Source organism: Leucopleurus acutus, assembly GCF_964270905.1.
Source record: "Leucopleurus acutus genome assembly, chromosome: 6".
Classification (NCBI taxonomy): Eukaryota; Metazoa; Chordata; class Mammalia; order Artiodactyla; family Delphinidae; genus Leucopleurus; species Leucopleurus acutus.
Window position 1 is genome coordinate 15,406,385 of NC_139149.1, and position 27,049 is coordinate 15,433,433.

Here is a 27,049-nt window from a genome sequence, read left to right on the forward strand (position 1 = left end):
GGGCATGGTGGGCTGGGAGGTGAAATGAAGCAAATGGAGTTTGGTCAAGTACAAATCCTGTGCTTGAAAAGTTCCAGAGGGTGAAGGGCAGGGTGAGATGTGTGACTCCCAGCTCTGCAAAGTCCCTTTTTTTCCCAGCTCTGTGAGAGACTCAGAGGAAGTCAGGGATGCAGGGACAGAAAGAGCAACCTTCTAGGAAAACTATAATTCTTGCTCATTTTTCTCTAGCCCGTCGGCTTTCCACAGTTTCCTTGACCATACTTGACCTTGCACTTACTCTCCAATTTCACAATTATACTTCATTCCCCAAGTTCGCTGTGATGTAGGGTCATCAGTTCATTGTAACAATTTTAAAAATCTGCTTTAAAATTATCTTAAGCCTGAAGACGACTGTCATTTACTAAAGTGACTTATCTTTTTTTTTTTTAAGGAAAAATGAGCAAGAGTGACTTCTGCTTCCCCTGCTCCCCTGACTGTCTCCAGAAGGCTGCAATCTGTCCCAGATGGGAGGAAGGGTTATGTTTGCCAGAAACATGGGGTTTTTTTGCCTTTATTCCATCCTGCAGCTCATATGCAGGAGCGGTGGCGGATTACCGGTGGTGTCACAGGCTTGTCGACCCACAGCTGCAAGATCATACTTTTTCATTTAGAGTCAAATCATGAAAAGAATCAGAAAGGCTTATATTGTCAGAGGTAGCAGGAAGGCAGTAAACAAATGTCTTATTAAACAGCCTCTGTGGAGACTCCAGGTTCAGGCTGATTTCCCTGTCGAGGAGATGGAAATAAAATCCCTGGCATTTTCCACAAGACCCTGGAGATAAGGTTTCTCTGTTATCTGTCTGTGCTGTCGTAGCATGGCCACAGAGTTGGCATTACTGACAAGTGTATGGTTCCTGTGCAGCCCAGGCCTTCCCACGTTTCTAGAGGTTCCCAGTGGGGGAATGGAGGCTGCTGCAAGCAGGGTGATCGGAGGCCTTAAGGAGAGAATCCCCAGGCATCAGGCACCAGGCACCAGGCACCGTTTCCAGCTGGAGGGACAAATGGAGTCTGGGCATCACAGCAGCTGCAGAACGGCTTCTGCAAAGAATAAGGCAAGGGAAGGGTGGGGGAAGAGGTTCTTCCTCAAGCTGGGTGTGTTACTACTTATTACCTAAATACCATGTGTGTTCTCAGCCCTGTGCTTCTTCTAGAAAGTCCTTTTCTGCCCTCTTCTGATTCTTTCCTTCATGGTCCAGATCAAAGCCCACCTTGTCCTGGGACACAAAGGCCTCTCCTTTATTGCTCCTGCTTATACAGCTTATTTGTCAATGACAATAGGTGGTATTGGATTCTGACCTGCGGGAAAAAAATGCACAACCTAAAAGCTGAGAATTATGTTTTAGTTGGCTGACAAAACTGAGGACTTAAGCCTGGGACACAGCATCTCAGATAACACTGAGAGACTGCTCCAAGGAGGCAAGCGGGGTGTGCCACTATTGACACTACAATAAAAAAGAAAAAAAAAAGAGACAGCAGGAGTTTTTGCAACAAAGACTAGGTAGTGTGAACATCAAAATATTACTGTTAATTAAAGAAAACCAGATATCTCATATTAAGGAATTTAATGCTTTTCTATACATGGGAAGATTCAAGAGTCTGGGCTCATTGAAATTATTCCTTTGATGTGCATCTTAACCATCTGGGGCCAGTATCCTGGTTTTCTCCATCCTGAATCCACTCAGGTGCACATTTGGGGGTGACTGCAGTGGCTGAGCGTTTGTCTCCATCCTGAGTTCCCTCAGGGCTCACTGTCGAGCATCTGTAACGTGATGGCTTGATGGCTGCAACATCCTTTGTTTACTGATATGGAAAGCAATATTTTTCATTCACACCTGGAAGACGTTGTGGAGACAATTTTGATCAGCCTCTTCTTTTACAGAGATGAGGATCAAGAGCCAGACATAAAATATCGTGTTAAAATTTATACAGCTGGATAGTGGCAGAATAAGGAGCACCACATAGGGTTTCTATCTCCCTGGAAGTTTTCCTTTGTTAGGCCATCTTGAGCAGTGCTAAAAGTGCTGAAGTTTTTGAATGATTCGGGCTCATTATGGACAGGGAGTACCCTGTGTGCCTAGCTGTGTGTGGCTGTCTTGGTCACGTTAAATATTTTTACCTTTTATGTGTATTAAAGTACTGTATTTTGTGCCTGTATCTTTCTTTATTTCATCAATTGTTGTAGTCCTTGCGATAACTACCCATCATTCATGTAACTACACAAATATTGAACACCTATTATATGTGAGGAAGGTGCTAAGTGGTAATGACACTACAATAAAAAAGAAAAAAAAGAGACAAAATTCCTGCCTTCTTAGAGTTTAATAAATGTAAACATAGAGCTGTGATAAATGCTAGGAAAGAGGGGTATGGATTGCTGATTGCAGGTGCATGAAGGGGACTCAACTCGTAGGGGCTCAGGAAAGACTTCTTTCAGGAAGTGATATCTGAATTGAGATCTGCAGGTTGAAAAGGTGAGGAGGAAGGGTAGTGACTGCTAGCCAGGAAGAGGAATGGTGGGAAAGCCAGAGAGGCTAGAGCATGGAGAGTGAGGGGGTGAATGTCTGCAGGGGCAGGAAGGACCAGGACATGTTAGGTCTTGTAGGTCATTTTAAAAATTGTGCTACTTTTAAGTTTTAAATGAATTATTTTGACACAGGGGACGTGAGTCTGGGGACATAGACTTGAATTCTGAAACTATTCCTCTGCTTGTAGTGTGGAAGTTTGATCAGAACAAGGCAGGTGTGCCTACATCCAGGCAGTCTAGACTTGGGTGCTCGTGGTGGAGATGGAGAGAAGTGGGTGGTTTCTCTTAAGACATCTTTAAGGGTTAAAACTGACAGGAACTAGTGATGGTTTAAGTGTAGAATGTAAAGAAATGTCAAGAATGACTCTGAGGTTCTGGCTTTTCGAACTCAATAAATGGTTCCCTGAAATGGGGAGCTGTGGAAAGAACCAGGTTTCTGGGGAGAAGATCACTGATTTGACTTCGGAAATGTTGAGTTCGAGATGCTTGTGAGCTATTCAAGATGAGATGTCAAGGAAGCATGTGAATGTATGGTCTGAACCTTAAAGGAGACATTATACCTAGAGACATAAATTTGGGGGTCAAAAGCATTTAGATGGTATTGAAAGCATTGCTAAGGTAATATAGCCTATGAAGAAATTATAAAGGGAGATTAGATGGCCCTGCACAGAGCTTCTGCCTTCCAGATAGAGGAGGTTATAATGAAACAGGAAGAGGTGCCAAAGACATAGGAGAACCAGGAGAGGATGGAGTATGGAGCCAAGTGAAAGGGTGCCACAAACCATATTCCCACCTATTCCCACCATCAACTTGATTGACTCTATCCCCAAATATTCTGCCTTTACTCCTGTTATAACAGATTAACTCTCCGCCTCCTAGCTAAGACTAGCTCCTCCCCTTGTTCCTTGTACCCCATCCCCTGTCTGCTCTTGCTCCTGAAGCTGCTATTGGTCCCATCATTGTTTTCCCTAACCATGGTGTCATTTCCATAAGCATACAAGCATGATGCAATCATTCCCATTATTAAAAGCAATAATAATGGCCCACATTCCCTTCCAGATAAACCCATCCTTACAAATAAATATTTGATAGAGTTAGAGTCTTGTTGTATGTTCTTCAGCTTCTTTACTTTACCTCCTTTAGTCTTTTGTGAGCCTACTCTAATGAGTTTTATCTCTACTACTCTACTGAAACTGCTCTTGTCTAAGTGACTCATGACTTCCACACTGGCAAATCCCAATAAATTCTCAGTTCCCATCTTATCTGAAACACTTTCTTTGCTTGGTTCTGTAACTCACCTCTCTTTTCGTTCTCTTCCCAGACTAACAAGCTGCTTCTTTTCAGTCTCCTTCTCATCTTCCTGGTGTCTAAATTTTGGAGTGCCCAAAGGCTCGGTCCTCAAAACCTTTCTTTTTCTCTAGTTACCTTCACTCCTGAAATCATCTCACTTAGTCCCATGGCTTTAAATACCATCTAAACACTGATAACTCACATAATCTTATATCCAGTCCAGGGTTTTTAGAAACTCCAGATTTTAAATCAATTTGATAAATGATTTGCCTACTTGATAAAATGACTTGTCCAAAATTGATTTCACCACCCCTCAGCAAATCTGCTTCAGCTGCAATCTTCCCTATCTCAGTAAGTGGCACTTTCATTTTTTCCAGCTTTTAGAACCAAAAAAATTAAGCAATACTTGACTCCTTCTTCTGTTTCTCCCATATTCCACATACTCTACCAGCAAATTTTGTTGACTCTTCCTTTGAAATATATCACATAATCTGATCACTTCTCATTATATTCTCTTTGCCTTGGTCCAAAGAGTTATCATCTCCTCTCTGGAATGTTCGCTTCCATATTGGTTCCCTGAGAGCAGACAGAAAAATCCTTTATAAACAGAAGTCAAATTATGTCATTCCTCTGCCCAAACTGCTCCATCTTTTCTCCCATAGAGCGTAATCCAGGCTGCTTACTGCGTCGCCCCAGACTCTATACAATCTGATCCCCACTAACTCTCTGACCTCATCTCTACCACTGTCCCCCATGCTAACCACATGCCAGCCACACCTTTCTCCTTGTTCTTCTTAGAACACAAATGTCCCAGCCTCAGGATCTTTGTACTCGATAATTCCTCTACTGATGACTTTCTTTCCCAAACATCTGAGAAGCAGGCTCTCTCAATTCCTTTAGGTTTCTGTTCACATGTTTTGTAGAAGATAACATTATAGCCTTCTAATCTGGGCACTCTCCAGCTCTTTTATCTTACCTTCTTATATTTATTTCATACTCATTACTCCTGACATATTATACATTTATTTGCTTTGTTCGTGGAATATCTTCCCTTAGCCTCATATAACTGAAATACTGGAAGTCAGAGATTTTGTCTATTTTGTACTCTGATATATGTTGAGGTCACCTAGTAAGTGATGATTAATTATTATTTGAATAATTAAATGAAATTATTTGCAGGAAGACAAGTAATTTGGTCTATAAAAAACAATCATTAGAATTAACTACATGGATGTCACTGGAGTCTTTAGTCAGAGCCATTTCTGTTGAATCAGTTAGGAGTGAGTGATGAGAAAATAGAGAAAATAAGAATAGAAAATACTTTCAAGGAGCTTGACTTTGAAGGATAAAACAGGGTGATATTAGAGTAGAATGTGAAGCTAAAGTTAGCTTATTTTTAAAGATGGATTAGACCTGAAGATGTTTAAATGTTTATCTCTGAGAAGATTCACTTTAGAGTAAGATGTTAATTATACCTGAATGGGACAAATAGCTATCAGTGAGATGTTCCTGAGAAGAAGGGGAGGTCTGCTATCTAAATACAGATGGAGGTTCTGGTCTTTGAGAGGAGAAGGGGTAGTGATGGAGTTGGGGTTGGAAGTGCCTGTCTCAAGGATTCTTTCTTCTTAAGAGTAGATGTCAGTGTCATCTGAGGGTGAATGGGTAGGTGGGGTGAAGCAGTAAGGGTAGGGGTCTGAGGAAACTGGAGAATATACATAATAGTCATCGAGGAGAGTGGGAGCGTGAGTTCACCAGGGCAGAGTAGCTGGATTGTCAGACAAGGGGAGGGTCCATTTGAAGTTAGTGATCATGAATTTATAAAAATGCTAATCTAGTCTGGTATTTCTGGCATCATTCAACTGTTCTGGTAACGGTGTGCAAACAATGGAGATAAAGGGATGACGGGGGAGATGATCATCTGGGATGAGGAGGTCAAGAAGTTGAGACATTTGGGTGATATGTCATTTATACACATCGAGAAGTCATCCAGGGTCATGTCAGGACTTGTATGGAGAGAGACACAGAGCTGGTAGACTAGCTAAGCTAGGCTGCAGTGGATGATCTGGGCTTGAAGTTGTCTAGAATGATGCCTTGGATATAATTTCCCCTGAACCAGCAAAGGACATATGTGAAATTGAGGGTGTAAATGAGAGGCTGGGGATTCTTGATGTCTTCCTAATTCCTTGTGGAGTTATGGTGAAAGCATAGCAGTCTCACAACCTGATCAGAGTGAGGATCTGCCTGGCCAGAATTCAGTTTCCTCTGCCTTTTATATTGTCACCTTTTATTGTGATTCTTCTGCTTTCTGTTTCTCATCAGGTCTTAGCAAGACTGTAGATAACAGGTGAAGATGTGGAAATGGAGCATATAAGCAAATATCTTATTTTTCAAAGGAGGAGGTTTAATTGTGTGGAAAGGCAATGGGGAGAAGAGGGGACTGTTACACCTGGGATGTGAGAGAAACAATATCTACCCAGACAAGAAAAAGTCCTACCTTCAGTAAAAGCCAGGTTACAGTGAATATGAATATGTAGGGATTTCTCTGGGAAGTTTTCGAGGAGCTGGAGAATCAGCTGTGTACATAACAAGTTGTGTTGGAGAGTCTAAGGGTTCTGGAAGCAGACTGCTTGTTTCAAATCTCTATTCAGTCATTTGGTACATGTGTGACCTCAGGCACTTCATTTAACATTTTTTTTATTGCCTTAATAGAGACAACAACAATAATAATACCTAACATTTCAGAAGTACATTAAGAGAAAATAATGTGAGCAAAGAAACCTGTATATTGTTTATTCTACTATATGTTATGTTCCCCTGAAGTCTGTATAACCATTACAAGTTTAATTCTTATTCCAACAAAAGATCATTTAACTACTTTGGTGGTAGTTCTTGAGGGCACAGTGAGAGGGTCTGGAAAGTAAGGGAGCAGTGGAGAGCTGGATGAAGTCAAGGAGGTCCTGGGCATTGGTGGGGATGATTATATAGAAGAGAGGTGGTCAAGTGGCCTTATACTCCAGTCAGTGACTGAATGGAAACAGTGATATGTGGCCTTGTGCAAATGGTCTCAACCATCTTTTTAAGAAAGATGGTCACTGGGTCTGATGGCTAGAGGATTTAGTGTACAAGTCCTCAGATTGTATCTATTCTTGCAGCTCTCATCTAAATGTATAGGACAGTCAGAGAAAGAAGCAGATGCATGAGTCAAGGGAGACAGATATAATGATAAAAAGTCATGATGATTGAGAATAAGGAAATCAGGGATTGATTTTATGGTTTTTTTTTTTACACAAGACCATGTTCAAAACAACTGTAAAAACAAAGATATGGCACTTTTACAACCATATTGATTAAAAAGGTTACTTTTGCTAGAATTTGTCACAAAGTGTTACATATGTCACTCAAAATTTTAAAGTACAGTTAATATCAGTGAGAGAAAAATATCAGTGAGAGAAAAAACTCAATTTATTGCTTTGCAATATGAGACTGTGATATTTAATTTCACAGCAAATGGATTTTCTATTTTCAGATAATATTCTATTTTATAGAGATTTTCCTACTAAAGACTTTATAAAACCATGTTGTAATGTGTTTTCCACAGTAGTAATGAAATGTGCTTCTTAAACTGAGTCTACACGTGGGAAGGAGTTACATAGAGGAATGAGGTCTCCCTGATTTGCATAATAGGTATTGAGGCTGCCTTTCAGAATACACAGATTTTCTGGTTCAGCAACTTTGCTGTTTTACTGGACATTAGTCAAAACTATGGTACTCACAAAAGGAAAGATCTAGGCACACCAAAGATTGGTTCATTGAAATACTATTTACCAGAATTGTTAGCATCTTTGCACATCTACAAAGTAAATATAGTAACTATAATAGTAAAAATAATTGACATTTGTACTAACTTTTGAAGTTTTCCAGTGCTGTTATATGTATTGTATCTTATTTGATCTTCGGAAAACCTTGTGAGTTAGGTGGGATTATCTTCTTAGTTTTAGAGCAATCTGAGTTATCTACTTCAGATGACACACACTGTCATATTGCTAATGAGTAGTAGGATGGTAATTCCAACTCAATTTCTTTTTTGTTATATAGATTCTTTTGAAATATTAATAGAGATTAATTGGGTATAATTTTATCATTAAGATTAAATGTAATATTTTTGAAATTACTTTGATATGATGGTACGGATAATGTATTAAACCAAAATATTTAATTATCCATTCTCTACTCTGACAAGTAACAGAACATTTGCTCTGTTATTACATGTGAATTCAAGTCAGATTTGTGACAGAAAAGTCCCTAACATGTCAGGCTTTCTTGGGCGAGCAATTGGCCTTTGGATATTTCCTTTTGCCCAAGTGCTGGGGAAAAAAACAAACAACAAAACAACAACAACAAAACCAAGAGGGTTTGGCAGCTTGTAGAAATTATTTATTTGAGGCAGAGCAGTTACCCAAGCATATTAAGTGAATCAGTGTTCTCATTAACATTTGAGGACAGGTTCAATGTGCTTATTGGGCCAACAAGGACCTTTTTTTCATTCATAGTTAGAGGAATAAAGACACTAGCACCCGACTGCCTTCAGCAAAATTCCTAATAATACATAATTTGGTCATTTAAAAGGATAAATTAGGAGAAGATACAAAATATTACAGTACTCAAACACACACACAGACACCACACACGCACACACATTCTAATACCTTCCTGTACAAACTCCCATACATCACCCTTTACAACACACAAAATTCTGCCCAACAAATCTATCTTCAGTATATATAATAGAGTACTATTAGCTCCCATGTAAAAACAGACATACCTAAACTCAGACACAGAGATGTGTAAACCTCCATAACACACCCATATTTTAAACACATTCACTGCCATACCTAATTCCTAGTGTCATTCACTTGCATCAGTTAATGTTGTCCTGCAATTCTCGGAATATGTACCCTAACAATTTCCACACATGTAGCACAAGCACTCTCACACACAAAATATTCAATGATTAATACAAACAGCAGAAATGCTGTTCCTGTTTCCCTCCCCCATACACTGATATAACAGAGATTTTTCCCCCCTAAATTCTCCAGAGTTTTTATTTTTATTTTAATTAAAAAACTTTTATTGGAGTATAGTTGCTTTACAGTATTGTGTTAGTTTATACTGTACAGCAAAGTGAATCAGCTATACGTATGCATATATCCCCTCTTTTTTAGATTTCCTTCTCATTCAAGTCACCACAGAGCACTGAGTAGAGTTCCCTGTGCTACACAGTAGGTTCTCATTAGTTATCTATTTTATACATAGTATCAATAGTGTATATATGTCAATCCCAATCTCCCAATCCATCCCCCTGCCCCTTTTCCCCTCAGTATCCATATGCTTGTTCTCTAAGTCTGTGTCTCTATTTCTGCTTTGTAAATAAGGTGATCTATACCAACTTTTTCGGATTCCACATATATGCGTTAATATACGATATTTGTTTTTCTCTTTCTCACTTACTTCACTTTGTATGACAGTCTCTAGGTCCATCCATGTCTCTACAAATGACCCAATTTCTTTCCTTTTTATGGATGAGTAACATTCCATTGTTTATATGTACCACGTCTTCTTTATCCATTCATCTGTCAATGGACATTTAGGTTGCTTCCATGACCTGGCTATAGTAAATAGTGCTGCAATGAGCACTGGGGTGCATGTGTCTTTTTGAATTATGGTTTTCTCTGGGCATATGCCCAGTAGTGGGATTGCTGGGTCATATGGTAATTCTATTTTTAGTTTTTTAAGGACTCTCCATACTGTTCTCCATGGTGGCTCTATCAATTTACATTCCCACCAACAATGAATGAGGGTTCCCTTTTCTCCACACCCCCTCCAGCATATATTGTACTCCAACAATTCCCACACGTGTAGCACAAGCACCCTCATACACAAAATATTCAATGATTAATACAAACAGCAGAAATGTTGTTCCTGCTTCCCTCCCCCATACACTGATAGAGCAGCGTTTTTAATTTCTGTGTCTGTGAAATTGTCCTCTGCCTAGAAGATGCTGATGCTTGTTAATGAGTTTTATGCAGCTAATTTTCTATTTTGCAAGCACAAATCTCACTTGATCCCTGCTAATCTAGAGGATGCTGTTATCAGGTAAGAAGAAAAAAAGAGTATAACTAAATGTCTCCTCCATTTTTCATTCATGACATTAGTCCATGTTCCTAAGTAAATAGACTAGCGGAGGAGTTTAGCAGAGTCTTGAGGAGAATGGGGACACCAAAAGGTTTGTTTTTTCTCTGTGTTGTGCACCAGGAAGAAAACACTATTTTAGCAAAGTTCTTTTTTCAAAATTAGTTTCTTATAATTTCCGAAGAAGGCATGTAACATATATGTAAATTATGAGTATAGCAATAATGCACCATCCAGCTTAAATTCTATAGCATAACTAATTCTTTGTTTACTCAAACCATCTCTTTCTTTTTTTTATTGTAATATAATTGCTTTACAATGTCATGTTAGTTTCTGCTGTACAACGAAGGTGAATCAACTATATGTATACATACAAGCCCTCCCTCTTGGACCTCCCTCCCACCCCCCCCCCCATCCTGCCCATCTAGGTCACCACAGAGCACCGAGCTGAGCTCCTTGTGCTATACAGCAGGTTCCTACTAGCTGTCTATTTTACACATGGTAGTGTATTTATGTCAAACCTAATCTCCCAATTCATCCCACCCTCTCCTCTCCCCACTGTGTCCACACATCTCTTCTCTATGTCTGCATCTTTCTTTAAAAACTCCTTTGATAGAAGAACTTCAGAACACTTTAACTCTGATCACACACCCACTCCTAATTTGTAATTTCTGTCCAGTATTCTATTTCTGTCCTTCAAGTCCCCACATTTGATATTATTGTTATTTTTAATATTTTATAAGATAATTTTGGATTAGATTTATATGTGTTAACAATTTTATTGCTTATTTTTTCTTATCTCTATGATCACTATTTAATTTTAATTAAAATATAGTTGATTTACAGTGTTGTGTTAGTTTCACATATACAGCAAAGTGATTCAGTTATATATATATATATATATATATATATATATATATGTTCTCAGTTATCTGTTTTATATATAGTAGTGTATATATTTTAATCCCAAACTCATAATTTATCCTGCCCACTTTCCTCTTTGGTAACCATTTGTTTTCTATGTCTGTGAGTCTAGTTCTGTTTTGTAAATAAGTTCATTTGTATCTTTTTTTTTTAGGTTCCACATATAAGCACTATCATATGGTATTTGTCTTTCTCTTTCTGACTTCATTATCATGATATCTCTAGGTCCACCCATGTTGCTGCAAATGGCATAATTTCATTCCTTTTTATGGCTGAATAGTAGTCTATTGTATATATTTACACCACATCCTCCTTATCCATTCATCTGTCGATGGACACTTAGGTTGCTCCCAGGTCTTAGCTATTGTAAATAGTGCTTCTATGAACATAGGGGTGTATGCATCTTTTTGAATTATACTTTTGTCTGGATATATGCTCAGGAATGGAATTGCAGGATCATATGGTAACTCTATTTTTAGTTTTTAGAGGAACCTCTGTACTATTCTCCCTAGTGGCCGCACCAATTTACATTCTCACCAACAGTGTAGGAGGGTTCCTCTATGATCACTTCATTTATTTATTTAGGAGTTTTTTATTGGAAGTCTGGGTATGCAATTCTAGGTTTAGTGATTTTCTTTCAGCCCTTTTGAAGATATTATTCCACTGTTTTCTGGCTTCTGTTGTGGTTGAGAAGTTTGCTGACAGCTTTGTATGATCTTTTGTTGATCTATGTGTTGTTTTCACTACAATATATCTAGGTATAGAGTTCTTTATTTACCCTGCTTGGGATACATTATATTTCATGTTAATCAATAGTTATCTCTTCAAATATCATCGCTGACCCATTTTCTCTATTCCCCCCTTTTTGGGAATCTGATAAGACAGCTGTAAGACCATCTCATTCTTTTTTCCATATATCTTAACCCCCTGTTCCTACTTCTCAACTCTTTGTGTTGTCTTCTTGGCCAGTTCTGTTACTATAATATTTTATTCTTTGTTATGTATAATCTGATATTTAACCCAAACTTTGATTTTTTTTAAACAACTGTTATTTTGTTTTCAATTATAGAAGCAATTACAAACATGCCTGGTCATTTAAAATATTTTCTTACTTCTTCTTATTTTTATGATTCCAATTTGTATTTCTTTATGTGTTATACTGATAATTGTATGATGGTCAATATTTGGTAATTTCAGAGTTCAAAGTTCTTAGAGATCTAATCCTATTTGTTTGTTATTCCTGTTGCATCTCAGTCATGATGGTTTGTTTTCTTGTCTGTTTTGTGATCTTTGATTGTATTGTATTTGTTTGATTTAATTTCTGGGAATCCTGTGGGCCTAAATTACAGATGATTTCCTTCAGAGAAGATATATGTTGGCTTCTGTTGGGGGATTCTCATACTTGTCTTCCTTTGACGGTCTCTTGCTTTGTTGTAAGTGTTTCAGATTCAGTTCCTCCACTTTGCTTCTGTCCCCAGAAATGGTCTCTAGATTTCAATGTTGCTGTTTACATTTGCTCTTAGGGCAACCTTACCTTTAAATTTGCTGACTACTCCCAGATTCCCTTTCAGCTTTGATGGAAGGGTAAGGACCTTGGAGACTGCCATTTCTTCTTGGAGGCCTAGCCATATATTAAAAGGAATATTTTATGTGCAATGTACTTGTTTTAGTATAATAGTTCTTTGGATTATGTGGTCTGTGACTCTGCTAAAAATGGATTTGCAAACTTTGATTTTAATTGATAATCTGCTTACTCTACTGATATTGAAAATCTCCCAGTAGGATCTCTGCTTATAAAAAGACTTTGAAAAATATTTCAGGGGGTATGACCATGGGAGCTTAGAGACTGATGCAGGAAATAGGCCAGGCTGGCATACTGAAGAATAAACATGTAGCCAACAAAGATATAGTCATCACTGCAGAAGACTGAAAACTGGTTTATGCCTGCAGCAAGGAAAAACAAATGTCCAATTTTTGATGAACGTTGTTTTTCACTTTCATTGTTAGAATATTATTATAACCTCTTTAATTAATGCTTCTCTGACCTCCCCTAAGACCTACTCTCCTGCCAGCCCCAGCTCCATCCAACTGCACTCTGTGTCTCTCTGTGCATTCATTAGTAGTCCTAGATGGTCAGTAAACTCCCTGAGTTCAGGGGGTGTTTCATATGTTTGTCACATCATACCAGTACTTGGCATAATGCCTGACAAATCATGGATGCTCAAACCATATTTGCTGAATGAGTTAACTCTATGTTGAATTGTAACCATTTACATTGTGAGTCCCTAGACTGGGTCTTATTTATCTTTGTATCCTTTCAACACTTAGCACAGTCTTAAGTAAGACAGGCATTGGAAAATATAAATAAGTGAACTAGGTAAATGTTAAGTAAATATGTATTTGAATGTTAATTATTTTAAGTCCTTATGCTTTTATTAAAGTTATCAGTGTCTATAGGTAAGTGAAAACAAAGTTTGCATTCTCATAAGTATGTATGACTGTCTCATCCTGCATTTCCTGGAGAAGACTTATACTGAGCCACTCTTTTATGTACTGACCCTTGTACTTTGTACCACAAATGATTATTTTCCCAAATATACGTGTAAATAGAATTTGGGATTTTAAATTTCCTATTGTTCCTTCTTTTAATCATTATAGATAATGTAAAATGTCATAGCAATTTATTCCTCATTTTTATACATGTCTGAAGGATTGGAGTGGCTACAGAATGGAGCAAAAAGAAATAATGTGAGATACCTCCTGAGCAATCTTTACTTGCATTAAATTTTTTAAAAAATTTTTATTGGAGTATAGTTGATTTACAATGTTATGTTAGTTTCAGGTATACAGCACAGTGAATCAGTTATACATATACATATATCCACTGTATTTTAGATTCTTTTCCCATATAGGTCATTACAGAATACTGAGTAGAGTTCCCTGTGGTACACTTGCATTAAGTTTTAAAGGAGACTAACAATATGGTTTATTTGATGAGGGCATGTTAAGTTAAAAAAATATATAGACTGAGTTTATAGTCGTTCATTTAATCACTCAAGAAATATTACGGACTTCCTTCTGTATGGAAGGTCTACTAGATTCACAACTAAAGGGAACAAGCTACACAAAATAGTTCTTCAGTAAATTCTGAGACCATCAAAGATCTGTTTTTCCCACTCAAAGAAATGCATTCACCTTCTTGGATGGGCACTTATTAATCTCCTTGACTATTTTGGGTGGAGGAAGGTGCATGGGAGGAAGCCAGTTTACAAATTTTTAAAATTTATTATATTTTAATCCCTCATTTGTGGTCACATGCTTAAGACTGGTAGCCAACCTGTACTTGTGTCACCACAACTTTGTGTGGTGTCTTTGTGTCACCACATTCTGTGGTCCTTCTTGCTCTTTGGTATGGATGAGAAACTCCACCTCGACCTTGGACAGTTGTACAAATTTCATGTGGGGCTGGCTCTTGAAACAAGAAATTGCTTTCTTCTCTAAACTGAAGTATGAAGCTTTCTCTGACAAATGAAACCCACCAACTCTCATCTATGTGGAAATGAAAAAGACTGGGCATCAGATAACCCCAGGACTCCCTTTGAGAAGGATCACAGAGATAGACCTTCTGCGTGTGTGAAGATTAATGACCATTCCTAATAGCTTCTGTATATTCCACTAGATGGTTTGCAGAGCAAGCCTCTTCTGTTGTCATTGATCTTTACTAGTTAGAGTTCACAAAGGAAGCAAGTGTGAACATGGAACGTTCATGTGCCCTATATTATTGCTCTCTTTGGGACTGCAGAAAAGGCAAGGCTGCTGCCTTTTGGAGATTTAAATAAAGCAAAAATTTATTTCCATCTAGGAGCAAAAAGAACTATGTTGTCCTGCACTTGGTGTCTTGGTCCAGATTTGAAGTGGAGAAACGTAACTGGCTTGATAACTGGCATCTATTTCAGAAAGATTTAGAGAATTGTCTCTGTTTCTTAAATTGTGCTAGGCAGTGTGAAACAGGTGAGAGAGGTTTACAACACTGTCTCTGCACTCTGAAACTTTCATCTATCATTCTAGACAGAAGAAACAGATAAAACTAAGAAATGGTGTGGGCTAAATGTTAACCTTATCTGGGTTTTAGAAATTTGGAGGCGTTTTCTTTGGCATAGTTGGTAGTGAAAGACCATAGGGTGCATCTGTTTGGGAAGAAAAACAGACCTTGACAATAATCTTTCCAATGCTGTCTGATTTTAAAGAGGAAATAGCATGGCTGAACCACAAAAGCTATCTTGGAGGTGAACAAAGACTGCTTTCACTGAAGTGGTGTAACTCTACAATGGTCTAGTTTGCCTTTGATTGAGCCTCCAGGACACCTTGGAGCAACGTGCTAAGGTTACAAGAGCTCTCATTTCTTTCTTTTTTTTTTTTTTACATTTTTATTGGAGCATAATTGCTTCACAATGGTGTGTTAGTTTCTGCTTTATAACAAAGTGAATCAGTTATACATATACATATGTTCCCATATCTCTTCACTCTTGCGTCTCCCTCCCTCCCACCCTCCCTAACCCACCCCTCCAGGTGGTCACAAAGCACCTAGCTGATCTCCCTGTGCTATGCGGCTGCTTCCCACTAGCTATCTACCTTACATTTAGTAGTGTATATATGTCCATGCCTCTCTCTCGCTTTGTCACAGCTTACCGTTCCCACTCCCCATACCCTCAAGTCCATTCTTTAGTAGGTCTGTATCTTTATTCCTGTCTTACCCCTAGGTTCTTCATGACATTATTTTTTCTTAAATTCCATATATATGTGTTAGTATATGGTATTTGTTTTTCTCTTTCTGACTTACTTCACTCTGTATGGCAGACTCTACGTCTATCCACCTCATTACAAATAGCTCAATTTCGTTTCTTTTTATGGCTGAGTAATATTCCATTGTATATATGTGCCACACCTTCTTTATCCATTCATCTGATGATGGACACTTAAGTTGTTTCCAACTCTGGGCTATTGTAAATAGAGCTGCAATAAACATTGTGGTACATGACTCTTTTTGAATTATGGTTTTCTCAGGGTATATGCCCAGTAGTGGGATTGCTGGGTCATATGGTAGTTCTATTTGTAGTTTTTTAAGGAACCTCCATACTGTTCTCCATAGTGGCTGTACCAATTCACATTATCACCAGCAGTGCAAGAGTGTTCCCTTTTCTCCACACCCACTCCAGCATTTATTGTTTCTAGATTTTTTGATGATGGCCATTCTGACTGGTGTGAGATGATATCTCATTGTAGTTTTGATTCGCATTTCTCTAATGATTAATGATGTTGAGCATTCTTTCATGTGTTTGTTGGCAGTCTGCATATCATCTTTGGAGAAATGTCTATTTAGGTCTTCTGCCCATTTTTGGATTGGATTGTTTGTTGTTTGTAATTGAGATGCATGAGCTACTTATAAATTTTGGAGATAAATCCTTTGTCATTTGCAAATATTTTCTCCCATTCTGAGAGTTGTCTTTTGGTCTTGTTTATGGTTTCCTTTGCTGTGCAAAAGCTTTGACGTTTCATTAGGTCCCATTTGTTTATTTTTGTTTTTACTTCCATTTCTCTAGGAGGTGGGTCAAAAAGGATTTTGCTGTGATTTATGTCACAGAGTGTTCTGCCTATGTTTTCCTCTAAGAGTTTGATAGTTTCTGGCCTTACATTTAGGTCTTTAATCCATTTTGAGCTTATTTTTGTGTATGGTGTTAGGGAGTGATCTAATCTCATACTTTTAAATGTACCTGTCCAGTTTTCCTAGCACCACTTACTGAAGAGGCTGTCCTTTCTCCACTGTACATTCCTGCCTCTTTTATCAAAGATAAGGTGACCATATGTGCATGGGTTTAACTCTGTGCTTTCTATCCTGTTCCATTGATCTATCTTTGTGTTTTTGTGCCGGTACCATACTGTCTTGATTACTGTAGCTTTGTAGTATAGTCTGAAGTCAGGGAGCCTGATTCCTCCAGCTCTGATTTTTGTTCTCAAGATTGCTTTGGCTATTCGGGGTCTTTTGTGTTTCCATACAAATTGTGAAATATTTTGTTCTAGTTCTGTAAAAAATGCCAGTGATAGTTTGATAGGGATTGCATTGAATCTGTAGATTGCTTTGGGTAGTAGAGTTATTTTCACAATGTTGATTCTTCCAATCCAAGAACATGGTATATCTCTCTATCTATTTGTAGCATCTTTAATTTCTTTCATCAATGTCTTATAATTTTCTGCATACAGGTCTTCTGTCTCCTTAGGTAGGTTTATTCCTAGATATTGTATTCTTTTTGTTGCAATGGTAAATGGGAGTGGTTTTTTTTATTTCACTTTCAGATTTTTCATCATTAGTGTATAGGAATGCCAGATATTTCTGTGCATTAATTTTGTATCCTGCTACTTTACCAAATTCATTGATTAGCTCTAGTAGTTTTCTGGTAGCATCTTTAGGATTCTCTATGTATAGTATCATGTCATCTGCAAACAGTGACAGCTTTACTTCTTCTTTTCCAATTTGGATTCGTTTTATTTCCTTTTCTTCTCTGATTGCTGTGGCTAAAACTTCCAAAACTAAGTTGAATAAGAGTGGTGAGAGTGGGCAACCTTGTCTTATTCCTGATCTTAGTCAAAATGCTTTCAGTTTTTCACCATTGAGGATGATGTTGGCTGTGGAAGAAATGGACAAATTCTTAGAAATGCACAACCTGCCAAGACTGAATCAGGAAGAAATAGAAAATATGAACAGACCAATCACAAGCACTGAAACTGAAACTGTAATTAAAAATCTTCCAGCAAACAAAAGCCCAGGACCAGATGGCTTCACAGGTGAATTCTATCAAACATTTAGAGAAGAGCTAACATCTATCCTTCTCAAACTCTTCCAAAATATAGCAGAGGGAGGAATACTCCCAAACTCATTCTACAAGGCCACCATCACCTTGATAACAAAAGCAGACAAGGATGTCACAAAGAAAGAAAACTACAAGCCAATATCACTGATGAACATAGATGCAAAAATCCTCAACAAAATACTAGCAAACAGAATCCAACAGCACATTAAAAGGATCATATACCATGATCAGGTGGGGTTTATTCCAGGAACGCAAGGATTCTTCAATATATGCAAATCAATCAACGTGATACACCATATTAACAAACTGAAGGAGTAAAACCATATGAGCATCTCAATAGATGCAGAGAAAGCTTTCAACAAAATTCAACACCCATTTATGATACAAACCCTGCAGAAAGTAGGCATAGAGGGAAATTTCCTCAACATAATAAAGGCCATATATGACAAACTCTCATTGCTTTTTATAACTGCAAAGAGAGACTTTATTGTAGAAAAATTATGAAATATAAGAATGGAGAAAAATAATAAAAATCACCTGAAATTCCACTATCCAGTTAAAAATTAACTTTAAATTTTTTCAGATTTTTATTCTAAACATAGATAAATAGTTATGACTAAAATTATCTTTCAAGTTTACTTTGTTTCATTTCATTCTATTATCTTTTCAGGAAACACCAGTGACCTGAATTTTGTGTTTCTTGTTTTGTTTTTTCTTACATATCTTTGATACTCTCCTTGCCATTTCCTTTAGCATTACATGCAGTACGTTTTTTGCTTCTAATTCAGTATAAATTTCTGCAATTATATCATTTTTCTCCTCAATTTTCCTCCTTAGCTCCTCACACTCTTTTCCACCTATTCTGTTGTCTCTTATATTTGATCTTTTTTTGTTGTAAAATGAATTCTCAATTCTTTTTAAATTTCTCTGATAGTTCAGAGCAGTCGGTTGCATAAGATATTCCTCATTTTTCAGAGAAAGGCTTTTGTTTGACTTTCTGGGTGGCTTTTCTTTCCTGGCTACAGAGTGCTCTTTATTCTCAGTTGGAGAACAGATTCAAGTGCATTATGCACATTCTTCCTTGTCCACCCATCTCCCCAGTGCCCAGGTTACAGATGAAGTAATGTGGGCACAGAAAGGTCAGGTGGCAAGTCGTAGCTTAGAGAGTCAGTGGCAGGGTCAGGGCTCAATGACTGTTTTCCTGAAAGACTCTTATCCAAGAGTTTATGCTACAATACATACTGTGTCAGAAAATTCACAAGGACTTTGACCTTCTTGTTAAACCACCCAAGAGAGATGAGAGTTTTGTGTAGATATCTAGTTCTAGGACTGATGCTGTCTCTGTGATTGGATTTATAAATGTAATGGTTTAGCCAAGGATATGAGGTTACCAAATATTTCACCACACCATAAATGGACCATTTATCTAGCTTCTTATGGTAGATTTCTTATCATTTTCCAACTTTGTCTAATAATTTCTCAGGATTTTTCTAACATTCTAAAATAGTTTCCTCATTATTTTCTAGCTTCCTGTCTTAGTTTGGGCTGCTATGACAATGTACCATAGGCTGGGTACCTTATAAACAACAGAAATTTCTCACTGTTCTGGAGGCTGGAAGGCTAAGATCAAGATTTGGTGTCTGGTGAAGCCTTGCTTCCTGATTCAGAGGTGGCTGTCTTCTCTGTGTGTCTTCATATGGTGGAAGGAGTGAGAGAGCTGTCTAGGTTCTCTTTTATAAGGACATTAATCCCTTTCATCAGGGCTCCACCCTTATGACCTGATTATCTCAAGGGCCCCACCTCCTAATACCATCACCTTAAGGGTTAGGATTTCAACATATGAATTTTGGGGAGAAACATATATTCAGTCCATAATACTTCCTACAAAAATTTCTTTGCTGCCTACTAACTGTTTCCAAAACCAATTCCATATACTTTAAACTTTTGCTCTATCAGAACTCACATTCGCTGTCAACTTTTGAATCAGTTATCTATTGTCACTATATAGTGCTGCATAACAAGCAAGGCTCCAGATGACAGATGATTGGTACTAGGAAATTTAGTCCTAGTTTATTAATCCAATAACCAAAATACATGAGCATCTTCTGGTCTTAAGTATTGTTCTAGATGCTGAGATTGACTGTTGAACAAAACTGATGATGAGAGCTGTCCAGAAGGGGAGAGGAAGTTCTATGTAGGATGAGGTGGCATACCAGACAATGACAACTTTGCCAAAGAAAACATGGTAATAAAACTCAGCTAACAGTTCCTCAGGGACATCCCACCACTACTGTAGACATTGTCAACCTTTTCTTCAGAGTCACATGACAGATGCTGTTCACATGGGAGATTTTCCCATAGGCACCTTGGTCTTGTTATGACTGCTTCTTGGCATGCTTCTTCAACGTTCTCTTTTTTACTCCAACTCAAGAAAATGTATAGAACAGTGAGTAACTAAGGGTTATGAATATCATTATAAGACTAACTTTGAATTTGTAATTTATAAAAAGTTAATCATATCTTAGTTATTTAAATTTTTATTAGTAATACACTTATGAACTGTCTCACTCCTGGTTGTGAAATGCCAATTTGTTTCCTGGTTGGTGAGCACAATGATGGAAAAATGTTGTCTGATGAGATAAAGTCCAGACTTATTAACATTCATTGATTCAAGACTCTCCATGGTGTCTTCTCTGTTTAAATCTCCCCCAGATCTAATAGTTCTACATCTGGTTTACCAAACAGGTTGTAGGAACAACATGGCACACAGTTTCCTACTTATAGCCTGTGTGCATGTTTTCATGTTTGGGTGCCTCTCTGGAATGATCTACTCTCCTTTCCTCCCTCCTACTTCTTGGACTGGTCAACTGTTACAATCTTTAAACAACTGGTTCAACCTCCTCCTCCAGGAAGTCTTCCTTGTCTCTCCCAGTGTGATTCCTCCAAATCCTCCTCTGAGTTCTCATAGCATCCTAAGCACACCTCTATCCTTACCACATAGTGCAGCGCACTTTGTGTACTGGACTAAGGGTAGGCTCAACTATCTTTCTCATGTTTGAACTCCTAGGAAGACAGAAGACAGTTCTCTCTAGGGGTCTTGATTCTATTGCTTTCCAGTTGAGGGTGCTGCTGATTTGATTATCTCCCAATTCTCCATCCAACCTTTTTCTTTTTCGCTTAATTCAAAATGCTTAATGCATAGCTATTAAATTGTTAATAAGTAGAAATAAGTATGTCATTAATTTTAAAATACTTTATTCAGAGAATGGACTTGCTGTAACATTTCAGTGGTGGCTTCACAATAATTAATGAATTTAATTTCCAGTGCTAAATACATCATAATTGGAGGCTGAGTTTATGTGCTAATTGCAATTAGGCCCAAAAGAGAGTAAGTATAGCTTCTTGGACGGCCATAATCTATTTATTTTTGGTTTTCCTTTCGAAAAGCACATCTCCTAAAAGTGAACCTTCTAGGAGGTTGAGTTGGCAAGAACACTGGGCCCCCCTGGGCCTCAGAATGCTCTTGAGTTTGTGTTTGCCAAGGATTATAGTGATTGGATCTGATATAAAGGGCCACATGCAGGCAGGCCTCGGTCTAAGGACCACCTTCAACTCCTTCTCCTCATGTAATTTTGAGTAAGCTATTTCACCCCTCTGAACCCTTTTTTCCTTATCCAATAAAATAATTCAAGTCACAACTAAATGAGGTTTAACAATCTGACACATAATAGATGCTCAGTATACTTGGTGCTCATATTATAATCCTCACTACAACAGAGTTGAGGGCCTCTATACATTGAGATTCAGTCCGTCTCTCCAACTCGCCCACGATCGGTAGTCTGGCTCAAATGCTCCAACTTTGAACTGTTATTCTTACAGCAGCTTGTCACTCGCTACCCTTTCGATCCATCACCTGCGGCTCCTGGGGTGTGAAATGAGAAGAGCTGTCATTTGCAAAGGCTGAATCACGGCGGGAGGGGACACTTCTGGCCCCAGGGCTCTGGCCTCCATTTGCTTGACCTCCCTGGGGCTCTCTGGTACCTTGGCTTCCTAATAAAAAAGCCAATTTTCAAAACTCAGAATGAAGGCAGGCATGCACGGACTCCCCATCTTTCATTATGCACTTTTCCCCTGCTGCCTGGAATTACGTTCGATGCAGCAAACTCAAGAAGAGAGGAGACGTGGTTGGAGGTGGGAGTTCTGTGGTTTTGATTCCCACAGCTGCGTGCTGCGGAACCAACTGTTCTGCCATGTGCCCACTAATTACCCGCCGCACCCACCAGAGGAGCCTCAGCGCGTTCCAAACCCGAGCTAGGAGGCTGCCTCCACCTTCCCAACTAATTGAAAAGCACAGAAGAGCCGGGCTGCTCATGTTACCAGCCATAAAACTCAGTTCAGGACACTGTGCTTGGATTTAATTGATTCAATGTTTCTTATCAAGTTGCGGTCAGGAAGGTTTTCAGGTCAGCTTGCATGGGAGGCCATTTTTGGTTTGTTGGGTAATGAGTTTCGTAAATAAGAATAGACGGAGACCCCTTTTGCTGTGGATCACAGGAAAGGTCCAAACTAAGGAAAACACCATTGAACTGGATTCCTCAGTTGACTAAATGGTATTGTTTTCAGTTTTAGGAGAAAAGGTCAGATGAGACTCTTAAAGTTTAATATTGTGGTTTTTCTCTGAAGAGGAACTTCCAGGCTATGACCTAGAATTAGCACACAGTCTCCATTTCCCTTTAATAAAATGTCTAATGTTCTGAGTGATAAATTTGAGACTATGAATGATTCTGATTTATTAAAGGAAGATTGAATTATTTTCCATAGGTTGAGCTGGGACCAGCCTTAGCGGTCGGCAGAGTAGTCTTTGGCGATTAGCTATGACTGCTATGGTTCTAGCAATATATCTCCTTTTAAATTTCTTAAATGTTTAATATCCCTTTTATTCCTCATCTGAGATAAAGCTTAGAACACATATCTGATGTGAAAGAAGTAACCCTAGACTTGCACACTCTCCTATAAATGACGTTCATGTGGTCTTTTTCTAATTTCGCTGAGGGGGAAGGAGGTAGGCAGAAGGCCCTGGACACCGGCAAGTGGACAGTGCGCCACCCAGAGGCTGGAGGAGGTTGCAAAAAGGAGAGAGGCTCAGCCCTGGTGTATTTTCTAATTGGCTCTCAGCACTTCTTTAAATATCCAGGTGTTGTTGGCTTTCATTCCTCTTGCCAGAATCAGTCAGATGATAGTCTAAGTAGCTATTTCTTACACTTGGAAAGAGAAGCAGTAATTTCAAAAATAGTTATTGCTTTTTTCTGGTTTTTGTTTTGTTTTGTTTGTGAAGGAGATATATTGGGTGGAGAGCTAACATTACAAATGGTTTGGGAACAAAATCAGGTTGGAAACAACACCTTGTGTGCATTTAGGGAGGTAGTCACACATGGGCCAGGTACTATTAAATCCCATAACTGTGATTTAGAAAGGTTGACTAATTTTCCCAAGATCATACATCTAGAGATAGACCAGAAAGTGTGGGCTTATTTACTTTGTTAACTGCCCTTGGAGTCAATGACCTGGTCCTTGGGTCCTTAGGTGGGCACTGCAGGGCACTTATCCTTGAGTTTCTTAGGTTCCCTTCAAGGCTATTGGTACACAGGATTGAATCTTGCCTTATACCAGTCAGCTGAACAAAGCCTGCTCTCATTTTATTCTTGTTCACTCTACATTTTCCCACCCTGGGCCTGGTGTCTTCAGCTCCTGCCTAGAAGAATGAAATTCTTTGGGTCACCTGACTTGGTATTTAACACTCCTACTGTTTTTGCTTTTCTTCTCCAAAGCCACCTTCCTGACATGGCCGTTTTGGGATTTGTTGTCCTAGATCCTGATTTTGACTCCGGCAAAGGTTTCCCACTCCCTGTTGAGTCTTGTAATTTCCTGAAGTTTTCTTTCTGTTTCTATGCTTGTCTCTTGCTGTATTCACTTCTTCTTTACCACTATGCCAGCCCTTTCTTGGGCTTAGAAGAGTCACTATGATCAAAGTAGCTCATTGCAAGCAAAATAGATTTCTAAGAACATTGGATGAAGTAAAAATTTCAATTAATTGCAGTCTATTTCATCAAAAGTTGATTTCTGTTTTCTGCATATTCCAATAAATTGGAGCTTTGCTCTAACATGCCAAAAATACTGGACCAAAGGAAGAAACAAAATGCAGCATATTCTTAAGATGATTGTGATCTTTTTGACCCTGGAAGCTTGAGTGTTTGCTGTGTGGAGTGGCAGAGGTGGGCTAGGTTCAGGTATTATGAAATATCACAAACCAGTTCTAGTTGTTTGGAGAAGATGATGACTATCTCATTAATGGTACCTGACGCCTGAAGCCACCCTGAGCAGGGCATGAAATATTTACCATCTCCTTTTAGGTGAGAAGGAAGAGCCCTCATTAAAATTTCATATTTACATTTCCAACCGTCAACGTCCTTTCCAGTTTGTGCCAGTTTCTCAAATTGTTCAAAGAACTCATGCCTTCAGGGAATGAATTTTGAGGGAAGCTCTACCATATGTCTGCTGAATTTTCCCTGGACTGGGGTGGTTGGGAAAAACTTGAGTATTTTTTGGATGGGGGAAGCAGTTCATTTCTGATATGTAAGGAGCCTGAATCTTGCAGAGGGACCCATACATGCAGTGGCCTCTTGCATTACTGCCCTTACAGACAGCAACCCCTTTTTCTCCCCAACTCAGAGAGTTTAACGGGCAAGGAAAAATGGTAGAGGACCTTGACTTCATCCATCTTAATCTCTGAGTGTACTTTATTTGCTAAATATTTTTTGAATGAGCTGACATAGTTTTATGTGGGAACGATACCTCATATGCAGGGAGTCAGACTATCCATAGTTGCCATCTCCCACTGAAACCCAGAGATGCCCTGATTACCCATGTTCACTGTGATGGAAAATTTGTGGGGCATTGATTTGTTTACACCTCCTCTAATCATTTTCACAGTTTAGTACTTAATTACTCTACTTGCTTCAGGGATGCCTGACTCATATTCTTCATTAGTTAAGATTTTCTGCATTTATTAAGCATTCATTTGACAAATATTGGTTAAGTACCTCCTAGGTATCAGGAGCTATGCTGGCTGCTAGGGATACAAATATAATCACATAGTTCTTGTCCATGAGATTCTCTTTAAAGAGCTAATTAAGTAAGTAGAAGGTCACAGATTGTGTGTGTGTGTGTGTGTGTGCGTGTGTGCACTCGTGTGCCTAGAATGCCAAAAGAGAGCCTAAGCTGGATTGCACAAATGTGCTTGTCATCAGGCGAGAGATGAAAACAAAAAAATAAGTTATTTAAAGTCATGGTTTCAGTCCCATGCCTTCTAGGAGAGCTGGTAAAGATGCTGTAGGAGGGACCAAAGGAAGCTTTTGGTTGCTCAGGAAGAGGTAGAGATGGTGGCAGAGAAGAGGCAAAGAGAGAGACAGAGAAGCTGAGAAGCAGAAAAAGAGAAGTGGAAAAGGAGGCAGAGAGTGAGAAAGTACAGATAACGTGCTCTGCCTCCAAGGGGCTCACAATCTAGGAGGGAAAAGGCAACCAGCTGAGCAGGAAAAAGGGCAAGCAGAATAGTAAGGTCAGCACAATTGTAGGGGGAACCCTTGAAATGGAGGAGAGAGAAAATCTAACTCCCACGTGTCATCACTTCTGATTCATCCTGAGGAGTTAATAACGTGTGACCTGGTCAATGAATTCTGCCCTGAACACCAGGGGTGCTGGCTGAGAGTCTCACTCTTCCTCTACTCCAGGAGCCTCGTGTCTGTGGCTGTAGATGATTCCCAGGCGGCCTGACCTGACAGCCCTTCTTGCATATGAGGACCTATGAGCAGGAATCCTGCACGTCTTTACCTTTGTTCTAACATTGGAGGGCCTACTTTAAAAATCTTGTGGGTTTATTTTGTATCCATTCAGTTCATGGTCTTTTTATTTTTTGAAAATGGCTTATAATCTTTCCTCCACTTATTGTTTTAAAAAGCATAGTTTGATTATTTAGGGACAGACCATGTTCTGGCTGACATTCATTTAGAGAATGTTAACATTCCTATCTGGAAATCAGAAACTTCTTTTCATCCTTCTTAGTAGTTGTTGAATCCATCTGTTTCTTTTAATCTCTACTGACATTCCTTGGCTAAGGTCCCTTCCACCCCTCCCTCCCTTTCCTTCCTTCCCTCCCTCCTTCCTCCCTCTTTTCCTCACCAGGATTACAGCATCAGCATCCTCATTTGTTTTCTTGCCTTTAGTCTAACCACTCCCTCATCCTCAGTCTACTTTCTATTCTATGGCATCTCTGATGTCAAAGACAAAAGTAAGTCCAAGACAAAATTAACACAGGCTGTGAATCATAAACTTTTGGAGAGGGACCCATCAGCTGTCACTTTTGTTTCAGCAGAGTTTCAAAGGTATAGAAAGGAGAGTCAGTTTTCTAGAGTAATAAAAGGAAACACCAAGATAATCTCTGATTGGCAAGCATTCTACTAAGTTGAGAGTTTGGAAAAGATTTTCTAATTGCTCTTTGTTACATTTGGCAGTTTTTGGCTGCAAGGGGACAAGCAAGCAGTTTGGGGACATTTCAAAAGAGGAAGGACTGTTCACTAGTATAAGCAGAGGATTTTCTGTGACCTGTTATTTCCCAGAACAAGAGGGAGTAGGTGGGGAACTCTTTAGGGAAATGGTCTATATGAAACACCAACTGCTATGGTGAGCAATTTCTCACTGCTAATATCATTCTTAGGCTTAACCTTCTTCAGTTGCTTCCCTTAACTTTTAGTAAAAGACAAGTTACCTTGGCCTGATATAGAGGGACCTCTTTAATTCTTGAATCTCATAAAGTAATTTATTAGCAGTTGCCCAAATACATGTAAGCTCTCTTTCCTCTGGGACTTCTCATATGTTTTTCCTTCTATTAGCAGTTGCCCAGATACACGTAAGCTCTCTTTCCTCTGGGACTTCTCATATGTTTTTCCTTCTATCTGCAGCTTTCTGCTTCCCATCACTATTTCTACACCAACATGCCTGTGTAAACACACACACTTATACACACACGTACTCTCCTCACCTAGCTAACTTTTACTTCTCCTTTGTGAATCAGCTGAAGTGTCTTTTCTTATGGGAAGCTTAGTTGACTTCCTCTTTGTCTAAGCTGCCAACCTTTTCTGCTCCAATAGCACCTGGCCCAGGT